This window comes from Colossoma macropomum, unplaced genomic scaffold, assembly GCF_904425465.1.
Source record: "Colossoma macropomum unplaced genomic scaffold, Colossoma_macropomum, whole genome shotgun sequence".
Classification (NCBI taxonomy): Eukaryota; Metazoa; Chordata; class Actinopteri; order Characiformes; family Serrasalmidae; genus Colossoma; species Colossoma macropomum.
In genome coordinates, this window is record NW_023494798.1 from 8,784,478 (window position 1) to 8,811,071 (window position 26,594).

Consider the following 26,594-nt stretch of genomic DNA (forward strand, 5'->3'; position numbering starts at 1 on the left):
GCTAACAAAGTATGCAGAGAAACAGATGGACTACAGTCTGTAACTGTAGAACTACAAAGTGCACCTATATAGTAAGTGGAGCTGATAAAATGGACAATGAGTGTAGAAGGATCTGGTCATAATGTTGTGCCTGATCGGTGTGTGTGTGTATATATATATATATGTATATATACATATACACACACCGATTATATTCACATCCTTATATAAGTATATATATACTTAATTATTAATTTATTTAAACTAAAAAAATAGTATTAATAGTATATTATATAATATTATAGTATAATAATAACAGTAATAATAATAGCCTCATGTGCAAAATTTTGGGCACCCTACTAAGTCACTTACCCCTTCAGCAGATATCACAGCTTGCAGACGCTTTTTGTAGCCAGTTAGTGATTCTAATCTTGTTAATGTATGAGGATGTGAATGCATGTAAGAGAAATACCGAAGGTACATACTATGAAGACTGAATAGACTGAAGACTGAATAGATTTTTTTAGAAATTGGCATTTTTGTAGCATTTGATTTGACAATGATCAGATTTTAATTGGTTGGCTACAGAGAAAATTAGATCTTATTTTATAGCAGGCTACTGCATCAGTGAGAAATGAGGTGAAGAAATATTTAAGACTGCCGTACTGACCCTGCTTTAACAAATTTGACCATCTTGGTTTAAGCAATAATAAAAGGTCATTTCATGGTGACATTGTCTGTATTCATTGATGGATTTTGCTCATTTTGAAACAAGAGCATTTTAAGTGGTTCATGCAGGTAAAATATGTTATTCCCTATTCAGTATAAACGTGTGAAGTGATTGTACTTTTGTTTGTAGATTTCAACCATGTTTCAGAAAATATGCTTTAAAATTCAGACAAACTGGAGTGCAACAGAATTTAAACACAGTTCACCACCAGGGGGTGCTACTGCACTGTGCATTGGGCAAGTATACCAATCAAATTTGGGGATGGTAAGACAGAATGTTCAGAATGTAGGCTTTACATTTATGTTTTAGTCAGAATTACCATTCCCGTCAGGAATAAGTGAACCTTTTTTTCATTAATGTTATATTTCTTTTCTTATTAAATGTTTTACTATTAAAGCTCAGACTCCAGAGAATACTTTGAGATGAATAATTTGAGGGAAGGGGTGAACAGCCTTACTGATAGGTTTTAAATGTCCATCTACCAATATGTCTTTTATTTTTTGGTCCACAACTAGACTTTAAACAACACTCAACAGATGCATCATTTGAAAGCAGCTCAAATCAAAGTCAATCCAATCAGTAACTGCAAGGAAGTGGCAAAGTAGAACAAACATTAATTGTATTCATGTTATAAAAAATACATCAAATCTCCAAAAATGCTGCAAATGTATAAATTACACTTGGATGACTTTACAGCTGCATAGAAATGATGTTGCAGGCAACTCGCAACATGCAACTAGTTGCATGAAATATTCACTGTGTTAAACCCCTTAAGATCTCAGGCTTATTATACAGTAACTGCAGGGACTTCAATGAAAGCTGGCGGAACTATTCTTAGGTAAAAGAATTATGTAATAAAACTTTGGCCCCTGGCTATTTAAGGGGTTAACCTGGCAGATTCACCCACTCCTCTAATTCAGAGAGAGAGAAAGAAACAGAGAGTGGATCGAAAAGAGAGCAAGAGAGAGAGACAGCACACTGCGATAAAGAGACAGAGAGAGAGACCGTGTAAGCAGCAGAGAGCTAGCAAGCAAATATGCTGTGTGAGAGAGAAAGATAGCAACAGTGAGATCAATGAGTGCCTGAAATTTCTGTAAGAAAGGTAAAATAATCATCATTTGAATTTGTACATGTTTGTAAACTGGCTGTTTTAAAATGTCAAGCTTGCTGAACATGTAATAGTAAGTTAACCCCTTAAAATTCAAGGCTTTTTACATACTAAAGCTTATTATGCAGTAACTCCAGGGAACTGGTTGAGCTATTCTTAGGTTATTGAAGTGTGTGATAAAAAAATAGTGGGCCTTGGCCATTTAAACAGTTAACAGAACCACTAGTCCTCGTTCACCAACTGTTCTTAAGAAGAAATTTCGGTAACACTTTCTATGAATGTTGCACTTGTAAGGATCTATAAACACATTTATAACATGTTATAATGTATTCATAAGGCATTATTAATGTGGTTATACATATTTAATAAAAAGAATTACACTGAATTATACTTTATAGCCATGTTTATTATACATTATGAATTGTTAATATAATGCATTATAAATAGTGATAATAACATGTTATACTGTCAGTGCCAAAGAAGTCAGTCCCAGCTTGGAGAGCGTAAAGTAAAGACAAATACCAAGCTAACGGTGGTGTACACTGACTTTCCCACATTGGGTAAAACACTGATGGCAGCACTAGTTTAAACTCTGACATTTGAAGCCTGTAATGTGCTTTATTATGTATGTTTTAGTGCTTCAGTAAATCCTTCAGTAAATACTTCAACTTGTAGCCTCACTCTTAACACTGGAGGAGGCTTTAGTACAGTAAGCTTCACTTTACTTAGAGCGGACAAATATGACTTATGAGCTCTTATAATTTGTTATGATCAGTACTTATAATGTATTATGTTAACAATTCATAATGTATAATAAACATGGCTATAACGTATAATGCATTTTTATACATATTTATAGCTATGTTTATAATGTCTTATGAATGCATTATAACATGTAATGAATGTGTTTATAGATGCTTACAAAGGTGACATTCATAGAAAGTGTTACCGAAATTTCTTCTCAAAATCCAAAAAGATTCTGACATTCACCAATGTTTTCGAATCTGGGATTTGTTCTTAGGTACCGACTAGAATCTATGCACACTCAGGAGATCAAAGTTGCCGAATTATGTGGTTGCATGTGAATCTGAAATAGACTTTTTCTTAAGACCTTGTTCAAGAACAAATTAAAAAAAAAACTATTAGTGAATGAGGCCTATTGTGTGTTACTTTCAGTTAACTCTCATTTGAAGTACAAACATATTTTTAATGATTTTCTCTCATACGATCCAGTAAGCATTGTTAAATTATAATAATTAAATAAATATAAATTAAATATAATTTCCTACATTAAAAAACTGAGGCAACTGCACATTTTACTAGCTCATTAAAAAAAATAGTTGAGAAGGATATCCCAAAACATTCCACAGTAAACTGGGATAAGCCCCACATATTTACAGACCCAGCCAGTGACCCTGCTACAAACCTAGTTCCAGAAAAGTTAGGGATGCTTTTTTAAAATGTTAATAAAAACAGAAAGTAGTGGTTAGTAAACTCTGATTAGCCTGTATTGCATTGAAAATGGTACAAAAGCACAATTTTTGATGTAATATTTTATAAACTTAATTGCTTTATGTAAAAATGTGCTTATTATAAATTTGATGCCTGTAACAGATAACAAAAAAGTTGGGACAGGAGTATGCCAGCATACCACTGTGTTACATCATTCATTTTTAACATCACTTAACAATTGTTTGGATACTGATACTGATCCAATTTTAAAAGCAAAATGTAGAAAGTTACAGAAGCTTTCAGCTGTGCAACCACATGGGACCTTCATATTTTGAGCTTAATAATACTCCACATGTACTACTCCTCCATATTATAACAGGCCCTGGATTTTAAACTTTACACTGGTGGCAATCTGGATGGTCCATTTCTTATTTGGCCTGAGAACACTGGTGCCACTTTGAAAAGCAATCATTACCATGAACATGTGAAAGGCAACGCACACATGACATTACTTTTCCTTGGTTACATGCAAAATATGTGTCAAAATGAACAACAAACCCTCTATAACATTGTTTTCATGTGATTTGACCTCTTTACTGAAAAACAATGCATGAGGATTTGCTTTTTAAAATTGAAATGCTGAATTGATGTCTGAATTGAATATAATCTGCCTTGAAATGTAATAAAGGCATGACTATATTGATTCCACTGTGGAATATTTCTAACAATGTTAATTCAGTGTTATGGATCTTTTAATTTTGGCCTGTTTTCCACATGTTGCTGTTTAAATGCAATCTTGTGTGAGCTCTGCATTTCACCGTTATGGCTACATTTCAATGAGTCAAATATATTTGAACTACGAAAAAGAGATCAAGTGAAATGAAAACAATGTAACAGAGGGCTTCTTCTTCATTTTGTCGCTATGGAAAAGTAATGTCATGTGTGCATTTTTCCACTGTAGTGATTGCTTTTCAACATGACACAAATTCCTCTTCATAGAACACAACATGCATTATTTTCATAAACAGTCTGAAAGGTGGACTCATCAGACCACAGTAAACATTTCCATTGTGCATCCATCCAATTCAGATGAGCTACAGCCTAAAGACTTCAACAGTGTTTCTGCAAGCTGTTGACATATGACTTCCACTGTGCAGTACAGTCTTAACTTGTACTTGTGGATGCAGCAACAGATGGTGTTTATTGACAATCATGGTGTGATGCCCCCATCTTATGTATATTTTCCCATAGCCATCTCCAGAAGGAACAGGGCACCCCAGTTTACACCACATTAAGGCACCAGGTTTGTTCAGTCTGTTAGAATTACGAGAACTTCCACACATTGTCGAGGTCCACTGTATCCACCACTACTTAGAAGTTGTGCCAGCCAGACTTATATTCAGTTTCTTCTATTTTCCTTCATTGTCCATCTCTTCAATGTGCTGTCTTCTTTTCTTCTGCTTCTTTCTCCTTCTATGTCTTATGAATAGTTATTTGTTGTGACTATTTTGAGGTGCATGATCTTAATATGCTATCATAATATTACTGTCAAATAAAAATATGTGATAAAAGCTGCCGAGTTATAATGAAAACAGAAAGATCTGATGCTTTGAGAATTTATTCTGTTGATAAACAAACTACATCAAGTTCTCCATCTCAGTAGCTGAGGTCACTTCCTGTGTCTTGCTCCTCTGTTTTCGGGTCAGGGGGAGGTTTTGGTCGGGGCTGCATAGATGAATCCAGCGCTGTAAAAAATGCAAGTTTTGTTTATGTTATTCTCTTTCCTGTAAATATTTAGACTTAAATAAACACTTCCTGAGCTGCTTGATTCTGTGCTCCTTTAAGATCAGTAGCTTAGATGTATTTCAGTGTTTTCGCTTTTCAGTATTTTGATAAACTTTTGGTTGTATAACCCGCTGTGATGGCTTCATTGATGCTTATCTTGCATTTGACTTACATTCTATTAATGATCTATTAAGTCCACCCCAACTGTTCAGCTTTTTCCAACCTCAAACCTTAACCAAACTTAACCCTAGACTTCAGCCAAAAACTTAAACATAACCCTCACCCTGGTTCTACGATTAACCCTATTACCAACAATGGAGAGAATAAACTGACTTTCAACTTTCTTTGTTAAACACAGTGGTGGACAAAGTACACAAATCATGGATAGTCCACCGCAAATGATTTGTATAAGCTTATCTTGCGTTTAACTTACATGAATCTCAAAAAAAAAACAAAAAAAAACGTCATGATCAATGAACCAATAGAAATGCTCTAAAATTGCTTGAAGTGGCATCTGTCTACATTAAAAAGCAAAGAAAATTTCTTCTGTAAAGTTGCCATTATGGAGATGCTAGTTGGTATCAACACCAACAACAAGCTTAAGTTTTTTATATTAAAAACTGTATCATTATCTGTCCTCTTGCTTGTCCATCCTCACCTGTTTGAGGCTGCCTTTCCGTTGTTCCCAAGCGGATTAGCGCCCAGCCGGGCACCATCAAGATAGAGGAGAGAGATAGCAGCCGACCCAGCCCATACGCCCAGTCTGGATATACGTACCAGCGGTTGTACGTCAGAGGCTGTAACTCCACCAGATAGTAGATGAACATCACCTCAAAAGGGGGAGAGAGTGAGGAGTAATGAAGGAGAAGCAGAAAGAGGGAGTTAGACTGAGCATGCTCTATGATGCTAAATAAAGTTGGCTAGTTTGTTCAGGCTGTCATTCCTATATGAAGTTGCTTAAAAATAGAAAAAAAAGTAAAGGCTCACGAGGGAGGCAAAAGGGGTGAGGAATTTCCAGCACAGTTTAAAGATGAAGTTAGGGTATGACCCAGTCATATCCTCAATGACTTCACACAGTCGTTCTGCTCCTGTGGAGGGCAAGACAACGTGACGGTGGAGATTATAACATAGTAATAAATATACAGTATTATAGATACTTACAAAGGCTAATGTGTGAAGACATTATGCACTATGCTATAATACAGGGTGATTCAAAAAGATTCATCCAATTTCAAAGCATCATATTTTTACAACCGTGAGGCACCTAGGAACCAATCACAATCCAACTGAAAGAGGGGGTCATAGAGTTTCTGACTGTTGGTATGGCAGTGAACCTGCAACAGCTCAGAGCATTCGTCTTTGGTACCAACAGGTCCAAGAAAAAAGGTCCCAGCATCACCAGGTCTCATGCTGTGTGAGTTCTTTTTGAGGGGGTACATTAAGGGTTCGGTTTGTGTGCCACTCCCAACAACACTGGACGATCCCCAAAACCGCACTGAAAGAGCCGTGAGTACAGCGACACCCCACACACTATGGTGTTGAAGTTGTCCGCACAGCTGGAGGAGGTTCATATTGAGCACTTTGAAAATTACATAATAAACTTTATGCTCATTTTAACCATTTACAGTTTACTGCATTGTTCTGTAATGATTTACAAGTGAAATAAGTCATTTTGAAATCGGATTAATCTTTTTGAATCACACTGTACCTTGTTATTGTCATATATTCCGGTTTTAGTATGTGTCAAAGTATATGTGGATCAGACATTTGGCTCTGGATGTCCTTTTGTGAATAGTGTGTTTGTGCATGGAATATCTGTGCCTGAGGATGATGTGTAACCCACCAAAGATCCAGCCAATGGTGAGGGACTGAAATATAGCAAGGAACAAGAGGCAGGCTCCACTACAGGCATAGTAATCAATCAGCTGAAACCAGTACACTCCACCCTTTGGGACAGAGCACAACAGTATAGACAGAAAAAATAAGCTTAAAAAGGCAATTCTTGGGGTCCAAGCATTTCTCAGAATCAGGGACACAACACACTAGGGGAGTGGACTCGAGTCTGATTCAAATTATGTTGACTCAAACCTCACTGGCCTTGACTTTGACTTGAGCCTTGAAAAGACTCGAGACCCAGAGAAGAACAAGAGGGACATCTGGCTGCAGACGGGACTCTCTACAGTCAATTACTTTTTGTGTAAATGGGTTTGTTTCCAGGCTTAGGCACATCAGAACTTTACTGAAAGTAATATATTTGGTATAGACCCCTAATACAATAATAATAATAATGATAATAATAATAACGTTTGATTGTTTGATTTAATGGATTACAATGTAATATACTGCCATTCAATATACTACTTTTGCTAAATAGGCTACATTAATGATAGCAACATCTGCCTATATTGACTGACTCGTAACTCAACTTGAGACTTTCCTGTATTGACTCAGGATTTGACTTGAGACTCACCTGTATTGATTCAGCACTGGACTTGTCTGTACTAAAATGGCACTACATTTGCTGAAGAATGCATAGTGACCTGTTTAGCAGTCAGAGCATAGGACTTGGAACACAATATGTCTATACTGATTCAAGACTCAACTTGATACTTGTCTATAGTGACTCATAACTGCCTGCAGACTCGAGACTTGAGTTAAGACTTAAGACTCACTTGTTTTTTGCAACCAAGTGATTCATTTTCACCCACACTCTGTTCTCCCATTTACCTAGAGTACCATATATATATGAATAACATATTGGGAGCATGCTTTACATATAATTTCAAGGCATGGTTATGAAAATTTTAATAAGAACCTATTTAATCTTCTTAATTTGACACACATTTCACCAATTTTAATACTTGCAGTCTCTACTTTCCCACTCTCCCCTTATTTTTTATTTTATTTAATTTTTTTTTTTATTTGTTTTATTTCTCTGACCTCTGTGACCATGGTGATTTGGCAGAGAAAGCAGAAGAAGCAAAAGAGAAGGAGAAAGATCTCTCTGCGTCTGGGCCCCCGCAGCACTTGGGGAAACACATCGGTCACTGAAGTAACGATCCCTTCCACTGCAATAAACTGGCAAGAAACAAAGCAGAAGCATAGTAGAATCTGAACCAGGTAATGGGTATGAGTATAAGTTTATGTGTGTGGGGGTTTGTCTATGCACCTGTGTGTCCACACACAGGAGAATGACCATAATAAAGAAGCAAATGGCCCACAACTGAGGCAGAGGTATCATAGCCACTGCCTGTGGATATGCTATGAAAGCTAGACCAGGTCCTGAAAAGACAAAAGGAGACAGGATTTCTTTTTAGTATTAATAATTAGTTCCCTCTTTTTTCATATTTGTTCAAAATAGTGCCAAACACTATGGCTCAGTTTCCAGGACTGGAAACCTAGTCCTGGACTACACAGTGTTCTGAATGAACCTTCTCTATCAAAATTAAAATGTAGTCCAGAACTACACTAGACCTCTGACTGGGAAATCGGCCCTAAATGCTACAGTACCTGATTCTGCCACCTCCTCTATAGGTTTGCCAAGTTCATGAGCCATGAAGCCCAAAACAGAGAATACAGCAAAGCCTGCGATCACACTGGTACTGCTGTTCAGCAGACACAGCATGAAGCAGTCCCTAAAGACACAAATGCACAGTGACTTAACAGAGGTAACTTACAATATGGCATAGACATGATTAGTAGTTGTTAGGAGTACTACTTAGGAGTATTTATATGGGGAGATTCACTTGAAAGAGGCCCTGAATATTCTGTAATAACTCTCGGTAGGACGAAGCAGTCTGAACAAAACAATGTGCAATGTGCTCCTCAGTATATGGAGCTTCGAACAAGCTGGGATTCCCCTGCGTCAGAGTGATGAGGTAGGCACCGGACAGTCATCACAACATTTAACCCCCATTTGCAACTTCCGGGGGCATACCCCCATACCCCTTCACGTTTTTGGCAGAAAACAGAGATCACTTCCAGCATTGCATGTAATGTATTCGATTACATATACGTCAAGGTATGTAGCATATTTCTTTGGTTCAGATTGCTTCATCCTAACAGGAGTTACAGCAGAATATTCAGGGCCTCTTTCGAGTGAATCTCTCTGTAGTATTAATAAACATTGCCAAACATCCCTAGTAGGAATTACCTGTAGCAGTTGTTGTTGTATGTGTTATAGCTGCCCAAAACAGTCAGCATCCCAACACATGTACTGTAGGAGAAGAAGACCTGAGCACCTGCCTCCATCCACACCTACACATAAGCCACAGATAAATTTGGTTGCTAACACCTTACAACTTCTTATATTGCATTACACCGCCTTATATTAAATATATTGTAGAAGCATTCTTGTCTGTGATTTACTGATATTGGACAAAATAACAGAAATGCCACCTGAAATTGACGTTTAACCTGGCATGAATTCCTTTTTCTTATTCTTCAACTGTCTGGTTTTGTTAAGAACACAAAACCTGTATATCTGAGAGAAATATAATGTGACCTTTAATTTTTTAGTAAAGTATTTATGTCTGAAGGAAGTCCACCCACAATGTGTACTAGTAGTTGATTCAAAATGTTATAGATAGCCTTCTTGTTGATGCCATTATGTCCGGTGATGGCCTTCTTGGAGTGAGTGGGTGGGGTTCTGGAAGGTGCCCTGCCTACAGACTCCACAGTCTTGCTGGGAGACTTCAGTGCTTATGTTGGCAATTACTGGGAAACCTAGAGAGGGGTGATTGGGAAGAACAGCCTGCCTGATCTAAACTGGAATAGTGAATTATTACTGTGCTAGTCATGGATTGTGGACACCAAGTTTGAACACAAGGACATTCATAACTGAACTTGGTACCAGAGCTTCCTGGGTCAAAGAGAATGATTGACATTGTTGTCATTTCATCTGACATGGGACCATATGTTCTGGAGACTTGGGTGAAAAGAGGTGCTGAGCTGTCAACCAATCCCCATCTGGTTGTAAGTTGAATCAGATGGCAGGGAAGAATGGTGGTTAGACCTAGTAGACCCAAGCAAATAGAGTGTATTGGAAAAGTTTATGCCAAGGTGCTGGAAAGGAGACTTCGACTGATAATTGAACCTGGACTGAGGAGAAACCATGAGCATTTAGTCATGGCTATGGAACAGCTTTTGACCCTCATGCAGATTGTTGAGGGGGAATGGGAGTTTGCCAACTCTGACTAAATGTGTTTTGCAGACTTGGAGAAGACTTACAACTGTGTGCCCTGAAATATACTGTGAGAGGTACTCCGAGAGTATGGGGTGCCAGGGCTGCTACTCCCGTAGAAAGAATTGTGTCTGTGTACTCAGCTTTAAGTCAAGCTATTTCAATGTGAAGTGTTGGACTTCCCCAAAGTTGTGCCTTTTCTCCACTCCTGTTTGTGATATTCATGGACAGGGTGTAAAGGCGTTGACGAGGTCAGGAGGGTGTTATGTGTGGAGCAGTTTGCAGCAAGAGTAAAGCAGTTGGTGTGCAGATCAGCACCTCCAAGTCCATGGTCCTAGCCCAGAAAAGGATGGCATGCTCACTCTAGGTAACGTGAAAGAATCTGCCCCAGGTGGAGGAGTTTAAGTATTTCGGGGGCTTGTTCACGAGCGATGAGAAGAGGGATTGTGAGATCAGCCACAGGGTGGGACAGGGGGCAGCAGTAACGTGTTCTCTGTATTGGACTGTAGTGGTAAAGAAGGAGCTGAGCCATAAGGCAAAGCTCTCTGTTTACCAGTCGGGCTACATCCCAACCCTCATCTATGGTCATGACTGAAACAATGAGATCGCAAATACAATCTTTGCAGGGTGGGTGGCTACTTGATAGGGTGAGGAGCTTGGTCATCCAGGGGTGCTCAAAGCAGAGCCACTACTCCTCTGCATTGAGAGGAGCCAGTTGAGGTGGTTCAGGAATCTGATTAGGATGCTCCCTGGCTGCCTCCCGGTGGAGACTTACCAGACAGAGCCTATGGGGATGAGACTCTGAGGTCATCCCAGGACAGAAGGGATTATATCTCCCAGTTTGCCTGGTAGTGGGTTGGGGTGCCCCGGATTTGGTCATCTGGGATTCTTTTCTCTCCCAACTGTTACTGTGACCCTATCTGGATTAAGGGGTTTAAGATGGTGATGATGATGATGATGTTTGATTTATTCTCTTTTAACCTCTTAAATAGCCAGGGTCCACTGGCAGGCCCAAAGTTTGATTCCACACTTCTATCACCCAAGAATAACCGAGTCAGTTTGCCCTGAAGTCCCTGTAGTTACTGTATAATAAGCCTTAGCATGAAGTAGGCCTGGGATTTTATTCTCCTACATGATTCAAAATTTTAATTTGAATAATCTTTTTCTCATTTGTAAAGCTCTTTGAATTGGTGGTATATGACAGGTGCATCATGAATATTGCTTATAAATATTTCCTTGCCTTTGTTGTCTATTTCTATTTTTTGCCCAGTGTTAATCATATGCCAGTGCCTTAGCCTGCAGCAGTGTTCTGTATGAGCTCCTTGTCTAGTTGCAATGAATGAAAGTGTACCTGTGGATCCAACAGTCGCTCAGGGGTCAGGATAAAGGTAGAACACAACTCCCTGCAGCGCTCCAGGCAGAGTCAGCCCTCGAACCAGCAACACCATTAGCATCACGTAGGGGAATGTGGCTGTGAAGTACACCACCTGAAAAATGTAGTCAGGACATATGTAAATGTTCTAAACCTCATTTATGTATGCATAGTGAATGCATCACAGATATTTAAGAATGGAGAATGTTGGCAAAGTAAGTTCTTGATCAGTCTTGAGAAACATCCACACACACACACCTTGCCAGTTGACTTGATTCCTTTCCAGATGCAAAAATAACAAATAATCCACACTGCGCCCAGACACAGGAGAATTTCCCAGTGGATCTTGCCCACCTCTTCAATGCCACTAGAGATAGACAGGACTCTGCGCCTGACAAGAGAGAGCTTAAAGCTGTAATCAAAGTGTAACTCAATGCAAAAGACAAGTTTTGGCCTGGTTTGTATTTTTGAATAGAGTCAGGTAAACCAGCGTGTTCTTGCAAGGAGCAGTTAGTCTCTCTTATGGTAGGGAATCATGCACATTAACAACTTGAAGGTCTAAACTTCTAGATTTACAATCACATTTTGTTTTTAGGCCTATATTTAGTGTTCCACTTAAAATGCTCCTTCTTGATGACATGGATACACACACACTAAGTTGCCCATTTATTAGCTACACCTACACGTTGACCCCTGTAGCAGCTACACTTACCATATAGGGGCACTCTGAAGGTGTACAATTACTGGCTGTAGCTCATGTGTTAGTAGGCACAATTTGTCAGCCACAAAACCGTAATATGACTGCTGACCAAATATTATTAGGATTGTGAATCATTTAACAGTAACTCTAGCATGTTAATGATATGCCAGTGTCTATCAGGTGCAGCAGCATTGTTCAATCATATTAGATCAGATTCAAATTTATTGTCATTGTGCAGAGTACAGGTACAGAGCCAATGAAATGCAATTAGCATCTAACCAGAAGTGCAATACAGTATTATTTACATATAAAGTGCAGAAGGACAATGTAGTGATTAAAAAAAAAATAGATATTCAAGTATAAATATAATATACATATATACAGAGTGAGTGGAGAGCATACAATGAGGTAGTATGTCTTGTGAGAGCAGCATATGTAAAAGATAAGTATGCAGAGTAAACTTGTACAGTAATTGTTGGTGCAAATATAAATAGTGCAATAATACTTAAAATGGCGGTGAGGAGTTTAGCAGGGTCACAGCCTCAGGGAAGAAGTTCTTCCTGAGCCTGCTGGTGCAGGAGCAGAGGCTTCTGTAATGCCTGCCAGATGGGAGGAGGGTGAAAAGTCCATGGATAGGATGAGCAACATCTTTGATGATGTTCCTCGCCCTGCCCAGGCAGCATGTTCTCAATGGAGGGTAACTGGGCACCTGTGATGCCTTGGGCAGTTTTCACCACCTGCTAGAATGCTTTGCAGTCAGATGCAGAGTAGTTGCCGAACCGCCCTGAGATGCAGTTTGTGAGGATGCTCTCAATGGTACAGTGGTAAAAGTTCACCAGTATCCCAGGACACAGGTGAGCTTTCTTGAGGCTCTGTAGGAAGTAAAGACACTGTTTTGCCTTTTTGACCATGATGGAGGAGTTTAGGGACCAGGTGAGATCATCAGAGATGTGGATACTAAGGAACTTGAAGTCAGACATGCTCTACCTCAGCTCCGCTGATGTACATGGGGGGTGTGCCTGGCTCCTGCCCCTCCTAAAGTCCACTATGGTCTCCTTGGTTTTCTGGGTGTTGAGCGCCAGGTTGTTATCCTCACACCATGCCGCCGGGTGCTGCACCTCATCCCTGTAGGCCATCTCATCGTCACCTCTGATCAGACTTATCACCGTGGTGTCATCCGCGAACGTGATTATGGAGTTAGAGCCATAAACAGGAACACAGTCATGGGTGAACAGGGAAAACAGAAGAGGGCTCAGCACACAGCCTTGTGGCACGCCAGTGTTCAGGGTGATGGGGGAGGAGAAGAGTTTGTCTAACTTAACAGACTGAGGTCAGTCAGGAAGTCCAGAATCCAACTGCACAGAGATGAGCTGATACCAAGCTGGCTAAGCTTTAAGATCAGCTTGGAGGGGATCACTGTGTTAAATGCTGAACTGAAGTCAATGAACAGCATTCTGACGGATGAGTTTTGACAGGCCAGATGGGTCAGTATAGTGTGGAGCACCATGGAAATGACGTCCTCTGTTGACCTGTTGCAGTGGTAGGCAAACTGGTGTGGGTCCAGTGTAACAGGCAGACAGGATTTCAAATGTGAAAGAACTAGTCTTTTAAAGCAAAGACTTTTTTTAGCTTAAAAAAGATTGTATCCTACAGTGGTCCTGTGTTAAGATGATGCCTAAAACAAATTCTGCATGGAGAAACTTTAGCTTTAGTCACTTACTGTAGACTTTCAAGGTGTATCAACGAGACATATTATTTAATAAAGTCTAATAATGTCTGTCTAATAAAGTGCACACTGTGATTAAAACCCCAGCAACACTGCTGGGCCTATTACACTCCTGTGTTCCACCAAGGAAACAATACCTAGTTGGCAGTTGTCCTGTAGTGGTCGCTTTCAATTGATGGAGGGGTTAGAGGATGGCTGACAAATTGAGCATAGGAACAGATGGACTACAGTCCAACAGTACCAACAAAGTGTACCTGCATGGTAGATGTACATGATAAACTGTCATCTCAGTGGATTTCACCAACTATTCCACTTACTCCCAGAATTCAGTGGCAGCTGATGTTGAGTTGGTTTGCTGTGTCCAGTTGAAAGTCTGGTTCTTTCCAACAACATTACAGTCATCTAAAGAAAAGCAGAATCACACATATCCACACACACTGGTACCACTATTGAAATGATTCAATATTGTCTGACTGTGATAGTATCTAAACCTTGATCGTCAAATGAACCATGGCCTCGTTACATACCTGTGTTCCAGGTGTTGCCACAACTGGCCCAGGGTAGCTCAGAGCTGAAGGAAAAGGACAGGTAGAACAATGCCCAGGCTAGGATCATCATGTAGCACATGCCATAGAGTTGAATAATCTGACCTGCATAGCCAAGACCTGGTGAGGAATTACACACGGGTCAAACAATTATGGTTCTGGCCCTTCTTCACAGACATAATTCAACAGTCTTTAAGGCCTGAAATAATTCTAAGGGATTCTCCAGCTTTTTTTCTGTTGCTTGCTTTTGTGTTAGGATGGAACAGTTAAGCTGGTTGAAACAAATATGGATGACATGCCATAGTTGTTGCTATGCAGACATACGCACTTGCTTACAGGCCCAGTGTTTTAGGAGGCCTGTCAATCACTACTGCTTCTTGAATTACTAATTTGTAATTTAGCAATTTTAAGACCCACACACTGGCTGTGCCAGGCCACACAGCTATTCCACATAGGGAAAGCACAGATTAACACCAAGCTTAACCTTATTTTAGACTCTGCTCATATAGACTGAATAGAATAAAACTTTTGACATCATTTAGTGAATGTATCAAATTTGGTATCAGCTAACTAAGCGCTCACAAACTTCTGAGTAGGCTAGTATGTTAGTGGATGTACCAGACAATAAATGGATTTTTGTGGTCAGGTTGTGGGTTTAATTTAGAGCAGCAACGGCAAAACACTGAGTGGTGCTCAGTGGTGTTTAGAGAAATTGAACATCAGCCTACGATTGAGGCTGGTGGTGCAGAGACCTGTTTTTATTCATGCTTTCAGTCATAAAAAGTTTCAACTATATTGAACTTTCTTCATTAAACCAAACTAGGTTGAATATTTTTGGGCCACTGATTTAGATCTGTTCTCTTCACCTGATGCATAAAGTCACTTTCAAAAATGTTTTCAGCACTGTGGTGACTATGTGTGGGGCTGAGTTTATGTAGTATGTGTTCCTCTTCACAGAGGCTAATATTAAACTGAAATGTCCACTCATGTGTAATGTATCCATGATGAAACATGATCAAACATGTTTACACATGTTTAATAATTTCTACCATTATCACAGTGACATTGGCTCACCTTGCTATTGTTTGTGTCTTATATTAAGGGGGCCCTGTCCAAAAACTTTGCATACGGGCCAGGGAATGTCTTGTTATGCCACCGTCAACATGCTTAATGTGCACATTAAGCAGAGCACCAACCAAAATTTTGCTCCTTGTGGCTTTGTCCTTGATGAAACTGCTAGAATGGTTGACCTAAAGAAGAGGCTCAAGAAGTCACACTGACATGAAATCACGCTAAGCTACTTTTTTGACAAAGCTTTGGTTGATACACACTGATCAGGCATAACATTATGACCACCTCCTTGTTTCTACGCTCATTGTCCATTTTATCAGCTCCACTTACCATATAGGTGCACTTTGTAGTTCTACAGTTACAGACTGTAGTCCATCTGTTTCTCTGCATACTTTGTTAGCCCCCTTTTACCCTGTTCTTCAGTGGTCAGGACCCCCATGAACCCTCACAGAGCAGGTACTGTTTGGGTGGTGGATCATTCTCAGCACTGCAGTAACACTGACATGGTGGTGGTGTGTTAGTGTGTGCTGTGCTGGTCTGAGTGGATCAGACACAGCAGTGCTGCTGAAGTTTTTAAACACCTCAGTGTCACTGCTGGACTGAGAATAGTCCACCAAACAAAAATATCCAGCCAACAGCGTCCGATGGGCAGCGTCCTGTGACCACTGATGAAGGACTAGAGGATGACCAACACAAACTGTGCAGCAGCAGTTGAGCTATCGTCTCTGACTTTACATCTACAAGGTGGACTGACAAGGTAGGAGTGTCTAATAGAGTGGACAGTGAGTGGACGCAGTGTTTAAAAACTCCAGCAGCACTGCTGTGTCTGATCCACTCGTACCAGTGCAACACGCACTACCACATCACCACCACATCAGTGTTAGAGAATGTGCAGTGCTGAGAATGATCCACCACCCAAATAGTACCTGCTCTGTCGCTAAAGCATATTTGAGCAGACTTTCAGCTCAGTTTAAAACACTGGTGGCTCTACAGCTCTCTTCCCTTGTAATGTCACTTTCATATTTGAATATGTTTTGAATTATTGACTTATGTATATTATAAATAATGTATAATTTGAATTATGTTTGTATTTTATCATTTGTAAAGCACTTTGAATGACTGCACTTCATGAACGGTGCTATGTAAATAAACCTGCTCTGCCTTGCTTCATGGCTGGCCAGAGACAAGGAGAACAGCTATTAACCTGAACAAAACACAGGGACCTTCAGGGAACTCCCTTTGGGCTGTATTGTCTCAGATTCCAGCTACGTTTGCTGGTAAAATCCTGCCTTTTAGCTTAAATTCTTGGCATTGAATTGGAATGTCTGCAACAAGCTCGACTGTTGGTTGATAGGCCATCCATTCCTCCTCTGAACAGACAACAATCCATTCATGTATACTGTGACAAAACCCCACCTTGATGTCTACGGATAACTCTGAGACATGCAGACATGTCAGGAGCAAGATTTACATAAACATTTAATGCTCTTGGCAGATGCTCTTATCCAGAGCAACAGTTTTTCATCATTTTACACAGGTAGGTGAGGTTAGTGTTAGTGTACAGTGTATGGGCCTTGAACCCCAGTCTACAGCGTAGAAGGCAGAGGTGTTACCCATTACACCATACCAACACCTATGCTATCAAAGATTGCATTATCTCAGAGGATCTTCCCTTCATAGAGCAGAAAATAAACCACCGTGATGAGAGAGGAGCAAACAACGTTCTACCATTATGATCCACTTAAAGCAGTGAGTCAAGCTTTATATGCACAGTGGTGTGCACTTTGGGGTGACCGTGGGACCCAACTAGTAGGCAGAAAAGGTTTCAGTACATACTTCCTAAAAGTCAGAAGAAAAAGGCTTTGTCTAGTTTGCATGACACAGCTGGTCCCTCAAGGTCGTACTAGAGCACTCATGCTTAAACAGAAAGTCTATGATCAGGAAGCAGCACTCAAATACTTTTACAGACAAACATAACAGAAGGTCACAGTCTTCATTTTCCCTGTTTTAGGATAAATAACAGAGGAGGACAAAGTAGTGATGTATTAACTGGTTTATTTTAGAAGCTGGGTAAGCTGTGTGTTTGATAAAAAGGGTGCTTCGTAGTCGGAGGCAAGTCACATATGACATTATATTACCCAAGAAGGAGCTGAAGCCTGATCAGCTTCTGTTCTTTCACAAAGCCTGATATGATGTAACTAAGACTATTCCTTTTGAGATAACTTGGACCAAGTTGAATGGTGTTTTACTCTCATGCCGTTCTGTGATGAATTTTATAGTAATGCATATAGATTTGGGATTTCAATGAAATTCAAGGGAGATGAATACAGCAGAGATAATAGTGATTTTCATAAGTATTATTTCAGTTATGTTTTGAATATGTGTCTGCACTGAACTTTACTGGGATAGATAGGTTTGTGTAGTGCTCTGCTTTATTTACTCATTTGAGTGTTTAATACTGTGATTATAAGAGTGGAATATTCCCCTTTGGTACCATTAATGCAGCCATTTCTTTTGGTCCATTAATGCAGCCATTTCTTTTGGTCCATTCATCATGAAAGTTACACACAATGTAAAGAGCAACAGGCATTTTCAAATTATGTCAGAAACTGAAAAACGACAAACATTGAGATACAAGGTTTTCTTCCGACAGCAGCGTTATACTACACAGTTTCAAGTAATGTCTTTGGGCTTTAAAATGATTATCAAGCAAAGCTATATTCCAGTTTATAGGCTAATAGCTCTAACAAGCAGTAGTTGGCACTTGGCTTCTGTTCTTTTTCCCCTTGTGTGTTTTTCCCCATTGCGCATTTTATGGAGAATCTATTCATGCCTATAGCTGTCTGCTTTGTTCTTAATGATGACACACACATGTAATTTGTACAATCACGTAGCCATGTGTTCTTTCTTTCATGGTTTTGGCACGAGACTCACAATTTTCACAAGCTCTCATGCTACGCAAAGAAATCTCAGGCTAGTAATTGGCCAAGGCTGCACGCTCAGTTCGGGACACTATGCGAGCAGTGTGGAGAGGAAACAGTCCGCCAGGCTTTTGCCCAGAGCAAGGAGTAGTCTTAGAAAGCCCTACAGCCCTTTATAGCTGTATTATACAACAGTCAGTTCTGGCCACGCAAGCTGATTGGTTGAGAGGCGTTTTAACCGCGCTGATATTTCGCCATAACATCACTGTATCACTCCGCTAAGACACTGTTGTTAAGCAACGAGTTTGACGAGTTTGTACTTCTTACTTTGCGCACAAACAGAAAAATGGACACTTTTAAGATCACATTTGACAACAGCCAGTCAGAGTCTGAAGATGAGACGACACTAAATTCCCAAACTGTCATCACCACTGAGCAGCTTTTCAGTTGGCAGCTGAGACTGAAGAACAGCTAAACAACCTGGAATCAGCCAGAAATGAACCCCATACCATTCGCCAAATGTGTAGTCTGATCTTTAGAGTCTGACCAAATCAGACTGAGCCATAAAACTGCCGTAATAAACAAAAAAGCTGCTCAGTGGTGATGACAGTTTCGGAATTTAGTGTTTGAGCTGGGGAATGAACTCCTGGCTGTGCAGCAAGTGGGCGGAGCTCGTTACTGTGACGCTGCTTGTTAAGGAACTATAATTTGGTGAAGGAACTGCGAACATTAAAACATATTAACCACCGCGTTCACGACCCAGTTTATTAATTTATTACTTTATTTATTTAACTGTTGTATAAAAGCAATAGAGCACTCGAGGAGTGTGTTATCGCTAATAACGTTATTTAATACACTCCCTCTCATGTTCTATTGCTTAAACAGCCTCTACTCTTCTAGGAAGGCTTTCCACAAGGTTTTGGAGCATGCCTGTGAGAATTTGTGCCCATTCAGTCAAAAAAAAGTATTTGTGAAGTTCAGCACTGATGTTGGTTGAGAAGGCATTCATTTTAGTCAATGTTGCAGTTAATCCCAAAGGTGTTTGCTGGGATGGAGGTGCCGCTCCAAACTCATCAAATCAAGTCTTTATGGACCTCGTTTTGTGCACAAAATGTCGGAACAGGAAAGGGCCTTCCCTTAACGGTTGCCACAAAGTTGGAAGCATGTAATTGTCTAAAAAGTCTTTACTGAAGCATTAACATTACCCTTCACTGGAACTAAGGAGCCCAGTCCCTGGAAAACAGACCATTATACCCCCTCCACCAAACTTTACTGGTGGCAGTATGCATTTCAGTAGGTAGTGTTTTCCTGGCAACCTCCAAAGCCAGATTTATCCATCAGACTGCCAGATAGTGAAGTGTGATTCATCATTTCAGTGGTGCTTTACACCACTCCAGCTCATCCTAGGCTTGTGTGCCACTGCTTAGCCATGAAAACCCATTTCATGAAGCAGCCAATACACAGTTCTTGTGCTGATGTTGCTTTAAGATGCAGTTTGGAACTAGTAAGTGATGCAACAGAGGAAGCTCTTTGGTACTCAGCATCCAACCAAGTTTGCATGGTCTACCGCCTTTGTGGCTGAACTGCCGTTGCTCTTAGACACTTCTGTCTCACAATAATAGAACTTACAGTTGACCAGGGCAGATCTAGCAGGGCGGAAATTTCATGAACTGACACAAACTGGCACAAGTGCAATCCTAAGACAGTGCCACATTTAAAGTCACTGAGCTCATCAGTACGCCCCATTCTACAGCCAATGTATGTCTATGGAGATTGTATGGGTATGTGCTTTATTTTATACACCAGTTAGCTATGGGTATGGCTGAAACACCTGAACTCTGGTGTCCACATACTTTTAGCCATATAGCACATTTCTACTCTGAGTTGAGATATGCAATGTGCAAACCCTAGGCCTGGCAGCAGTTCAGGCTTGGTGCTTGTGTTGGGTTTTGTTGCTCCTGGTTTAAAACCTTATTAAGAAGCACTGCTCATGAAACGGTTATTTTAATTGAGTGACTGTAAGTGACTTTTCTGTCATGTTTTGGCAGCTTTTAAACCTAGGGAAAAGTGCAGGCTATCATAGGAGCACCTGTACATAACAGGGCATGTAGGAAGTTCCAATGTTAAATACACTGGATAAAAGGGTGGTCACTGCATTTTATTTGGTTTTCAGTGAGGTAGAACAGGTATTTGTTTTCATTTAACACTAGGGTTAGGTTTAGGTAGTATTAGTGCCATCTATGGCTATACTCCCTAGGCTAGCTATAGCTTTGTACAGTATAAATACTGACTGAAGAACCTGATATGCTTGGAACTGTTTATTTTATGTAATGTTGTACCTGGCAGTTCATGGAAAGCAGTCTCTCCTGTCTTTAGTCACCCCTTCTTCCACAACACTATCCACACCTGCCTCATGTTTACAACCTACAAACCCCCTTGACTCAGCCAAGAAACGTGATGTATAGGGGCTCATCTAGGATGTCTTGTCTTGCAGTTTTTGGCTGTTGTGACCATTTAGAACTGTGTAGGAAAATATTGTGTAGGACAACTGAAAATAAGGTCACTTCAGTGTTCTGTATATAAATATACACATGTATATAAATAATATATATGCACTCTATGGTATGTGGTAAGTATGTGGCCACCCCTGCTAATTATTAAGTTCAAGTGTTTCTGCAACACCCATTGCTAACAGGTGGACAAAATCAAGCACATAGCCTTGCAATCTCCTTAGACAAACACTGGCAGTAGAATAGGTCATACTGAAATTAAATGGGTCATTAAATGGGTTTCCATGACTGAGCAGCTGCACACAAGCCTGAGATCAAAATGTGCAATGCCAAGCGCTGAAGGGTAGTTGTGTAAAGCTTGCCACCACTGGACTCTGGAGAAGCAGAAACACGTTCTCTCAAGTTATAAATCACAGATTTGGCAGATGCCTGGAGAACGCAACCTATCAAAACGCATAGTTGCAACACTAAAGCTTGGTGGAGGAAGGATAATGATTTGGGACTGTTGTTCAGGAATTAAGCTCAGCCCCTTGGTTTCAGTGAATGGTATCATTAATGCTACAGCATACTAAGACATTTTTTAACCTTCAGCTTTGTGGCAACAGTTTGGGGAAGGCCCTTTCCTGTTCCAGCATGACTGTGTCCCTGTGCAGAATTTGAGCTCCATAGCTCGAAGACATAGTTTGATGAGTTTGGTGTGGAGGTACTTCAGTGGCTCAGAGTTCAGACCTCAACCCCTCGTCAGTTGTGAGTCAGGCTTTCTCTTCCAACATCAGTGCCTGACCACACAAATGTTCTTTTGACTAAATGGGCTCAAATACCAAAAGACACACATTTCAACATTGCAGGTTGCAGAAAACCATCCAAGTATCCAAAAATAGTGGCAGTTGTTATAATGGCAAATGGGGGGGCAACTCCATATTATTCCCCATGGTTTTGGAATGGAGTGTCCAGTAAGTTCATATGGGTGCAATGTGCAGGTGGTCCTACAGTATATATATATATATATATATATATATATATAATATATATATATATGAGAAACACTGATATCGCATTTTCCCTATTCTAATGGCTGATATGAACAATACATGGAACTGCTGACCCATATCTGCATGATTTTATGCAGCAGTTTCAGGTAATGTTCACATCAACCATCAGAATGAGGAAAACATGTGATCCCACTGATTTTGACCGTGGCATGAGTGTAGATGCTGACAGGCTGATTTGAGTATTTCTAAAATAGCTGATCTCCTGGGATTTTCACACACAGCAGTCTCTAGAGTTTACCCAGAATGGGTGCAAATAGACAAAAAAAAGTGAGTGGAAACCCATTGTTGATAAGAGAAGTCAACGGAGAATGGCCGGACTAGTTACAGCTGACAGAAAGGCTGCGGTAACTCAGATAGCCATTCTGTACAATTGTGATTAGCAGAAAAGCATCTCAGAATGCACAACATGTCGACCCTTGAAGCAGATGGGCTACAACAGCAGAAGACAGGTCAGGTTCCACTTCTGTCAGCCAAGAACAGAAAGCTGAGGCTGCAGTGAGCCCAGGCTCACCAATAGTGAACAGTTGAAGACTAGAAAATAATAACCTGGTCTGATGAATCTCAATCTCAATAGTATAATTAAATATTTAAATTTGCCTTTATTGCAGGGCAAATACACTGACTATATGTACACTGTATATTACTGATATAGTAATACTATATTTAGTCTTTAATGTGAAGTTTTAACCTCAGTCATTTTACATGCATGGGCAGTTACTTTGATCTGTACATTGCAGTTTTATCAGTTTTTGTGGTCATATAATAAAAGATTATTATTGAGTGATAGTGATAGTGCACTGATAAAAATACAAGCACAGTTGTTATTGCTGCTGTGGACCAACATCAGGCTTGTATAGTTACTGTATAATAATATAATACAGTAGAGTTTATTGTACAGTATTTGTATAGTTTATCTGTGGTTATTGTACTTATTCTCTGCCTGCACTGTGGTCTCCTGCTGTTCTGTGTTAAATGTAGCACCACATTCAGGAGAAACTACAATACTGATAATAAGGTGACCTTGACTTTGACTTTTGACTTTATTTATACTGAAAGTTCATCTCACACTAAGCCACTCTTCCATACTAACATTAAAATGTGCCTTTATTTCCAGGCCAGATCCATTCAGGTGAACTTTTAGCGTAAATATAGTTTTGTTGCAACACACAACGTGGGTGTAGCAGAAGCAGAACGGCCAGCTACACTTACACAGGCACAACACTGCTGTGTTTTCCCACCATCTGCCCACGCCCACCACCATTTATATGTAAAAAGTGTACCTTTTGTCATACAAGGTAAATTCCCTTCTGAGAATAGCCAGGGGGAGTAAATGTGATATATAAATCAATGTAATCTGTAATGAGCAAATATTTCACTTTTACATTAAAATTTATGTTTCTTATTTCAATAGGAAGTTTTTCAAGTCTTTTAAATTTTTTTAAGTGGTGTGTATATAGCATATCGTCACTGTCCAATGAAAAACAAGCATCTCCACAATAGTAACTTTACAGGAGAAGGCAAAAACGTTCTTTACTTTCAATGTAAGTTAATGGAAAAAGTTTTTATTCTAAGCAATTTTGGAGCATTTCTATTGGTCCAATCATCATGAAATTTTCACACAATGTAAAGGACAGCTGCTGAGCTCAAATGATGCAGAAAAGTAAAAATCGCAAAAAAATGGAGATACATGTTTTTCATTGCACAGTGACGATATTTTTAAAAATGAGATGGAAAAAATACCTGCAGCAACAAAAAACTCTAACTCAACCTCTTGAAATTTGATATTGTGATAAGTTGTGATAAGACTCAAGTAAAGTTTCCATCCAATGTGTATCACTGACCTTCCACCAATGGGCAGACACGACGCCAGCATGTGATGCCCCCCTCTTGTGTGTACTGTCCCATAGCTGTCTCCAGAAGGAAAAGGGGTATTCCACATGTCACCACAAACATCAGGTAGGGCACCAGGAACACCCCTGAGAACACACCAGTGACATGGCATACATGTCTTTGGGCTTATATGAATGAATCACAATCACAGCATTTTGTATTAGTAAAGCAACATGCTGATGAATTTGTATGTCTAGAATCCCTTAACCTCTTAAAATTTTAGACTTATTACATCCTAGGGTTTATTATTCAGTAACTACAAATGCTTCAATGCAAACAGGTGGAGCTATTCATAGGTTATAGAAGTGTGTAATAAAACTTTGGCCCATGGCCATGCAAGGGGTTAACTGTAGGTCCCTTGATGCTGTATTGAGTATATCACCCCAAAATTATAGAAGAGTTTAATTAAAGTAAAACAGAAATTGTAAATAGACCTAATATGCATATACGCACTTACCTCCCCCATTCCTGTAGCAGAGGTAGGGGAACCTCCACACATTGCCCCATGCCCACCACATTCCCAGCCACAGCCAGAAGGAACTCTCTTTTACTTTTCCAGTGACCCCTCTCTTCAATTTTCCTCGCCATCTCTTCATTAAGTGCTTCTTCTGCTCTACCTGTACTTCTTCTGTTCCACCTGATCGTTTAATGTTCTTTCTATCTTCCAATACACTCCTCCTTCCTTCTCCAGGCTTTTCTCTCTAAACCAATCCCCTACAATGTAAACAGTAGAACTGGTTTAAACTGCTAGACTCTATAGGAGGTGAATGTTTTGGTTAAACAGATGAGTAAGTCTCTTATGACTAGTGTTGGGAAGCTTGCTTTAAAAATGTATATATTTGTCCATGCTGTCTATGTGTGCTATATGCATCTACATTTGAAAATCAGGCATTCAAATAAGGTGTGGAACAGCTAATATTGTGCCTCAAACCAGTGGTCACTAAAGTCACATTTAGTGAAATGGCCAAAGCAACATATAGAAATATTACAAACATAAAAATGACAAAATTGTACAGTATAAATGGTTTGAGTATAGACATGTACACTCTTGAGAACTGAAAAAGGTGACAAGTTTATCAATCACAATTTTAAATAGAGGCTATTCTAAAATCTCTGACTGGCCATTCGTTGTGTTCTGTCTGCTAAAAGGCCTGTGCTGGTTCATTAGGCTTCATATTGGTGTGTCGTGCTTGGGCTTCCATTTGCATCAATGCACCCTACACATCCTGGGATACGTTCCCTTTAAAAGGCATTCAATTCACATGAAAACTAAGTTGGAACTTTTAGGGACATTTTTACACCTTAATCAGAAAGCCTTTGAAGAAATAAATCATTTATGTAAAAACGAATCAACATTGGGTTTTTTTACATTTCTAAGCTGATCTACAACAGTGTTGCTAACTTGCACAGTATTGGCATGAGACTCACGATTTGTGTCTTCCTCTGCGCAAAGAACTCTCAAGCCAACCAACCAACACGCTTACCATCATCATGACTTCTGTCTGCATGATGACATCTGATTCGTTCATTTAAGAGAGAAAATCATTAAATTTAAAATCAAATTAGGAATTAAATTAGGATAGTTAAATAATCAAATAAAAAAATTAAAAGTTAGAATTTTTTTTTAAAGTGCCGTTACAGAGGAAAAGGGGCTAGAAATGCTAACAGTGCTTTAAACTGTGCTGAAACTGCTCATATAGAATGTTTTGAGCCTGGATGAGTGCCCAGTGTCGGGGCTCTGCTAATGCTCTCCGTCAACTGGATCTTACTTTGTTAAAATGGCTTAGTTAACCCATTAAAGCTTATTACATACTTATTATTCAATAACTACAGGGACATCTGTGCCATATCGGACTCTTTTGGACTCTCACCATGTGACTGGGAGCACAAACTGCCTTGGTCATGCTCTGGATGTGATCTCAAAGGGTCCTTCTTCAAAAAGGTACTATTACTGGTTCATATTTATCCGATTTGCTTTAGTGATATGAGCCATGCAGAACTCTCAGGTCATTAGGAGTCAGTTAGCCCTGCCGAAGGTGAAGACTAAACACGGAGAAGGTACTATGCTGCTCTTAAATTGAACCAGCTGACAGAGAGCATTAGAAGAGCCCTGACACTGAACACTTTTAAATCCAGGCTAAAAAACGTTCCTATTTGAGCAGCTTTCAGCTCAATTTAAAAGCCTGATAGCTCTACTGTTGTTCCATACTATAATGGCACTTTATTACCATATTTTAATTTTTTAATCAGATTTTTCATTAAATGTTTATTTCCTCTCTTTTTAAACCTATTGTTTATATTGATGTTTTTAATTTCTATTTTGCTACATCTTTTTAAATTTTAATTTGAATTACGTTTGTGTTTTCTTATTTGCAAAGTACTTTGAAAGACCGCAGTGAATGAAAAGGTGCTTGCCTTGTCTTTGTCATACACACACACACGCGAGTGCACACACACACACACACACGCACACACACATTTTCTAAACTGCTTATCCTTCTGGGTTGCTGGGGGGGTATAGGAGGTTGTCAAGCCACCGTCTTAAGAGATGTTCAGGGCTCTCTTCCTTCT

At 39.7% G+C, this 26,594-nt stretch overlaps 1 pseudogene; it reads right to left on the bottom strand.

The window, feature by feature from the left end:
- Positions 1-4,871: 4,871 nt before the first annotated feature.
- Positions 4,872-24,723, bottom strand: LOC118818055 (annotated as a pseudogene).
- Positions 24,724-26,594: the final 1,871 nt, after the last annotated feature.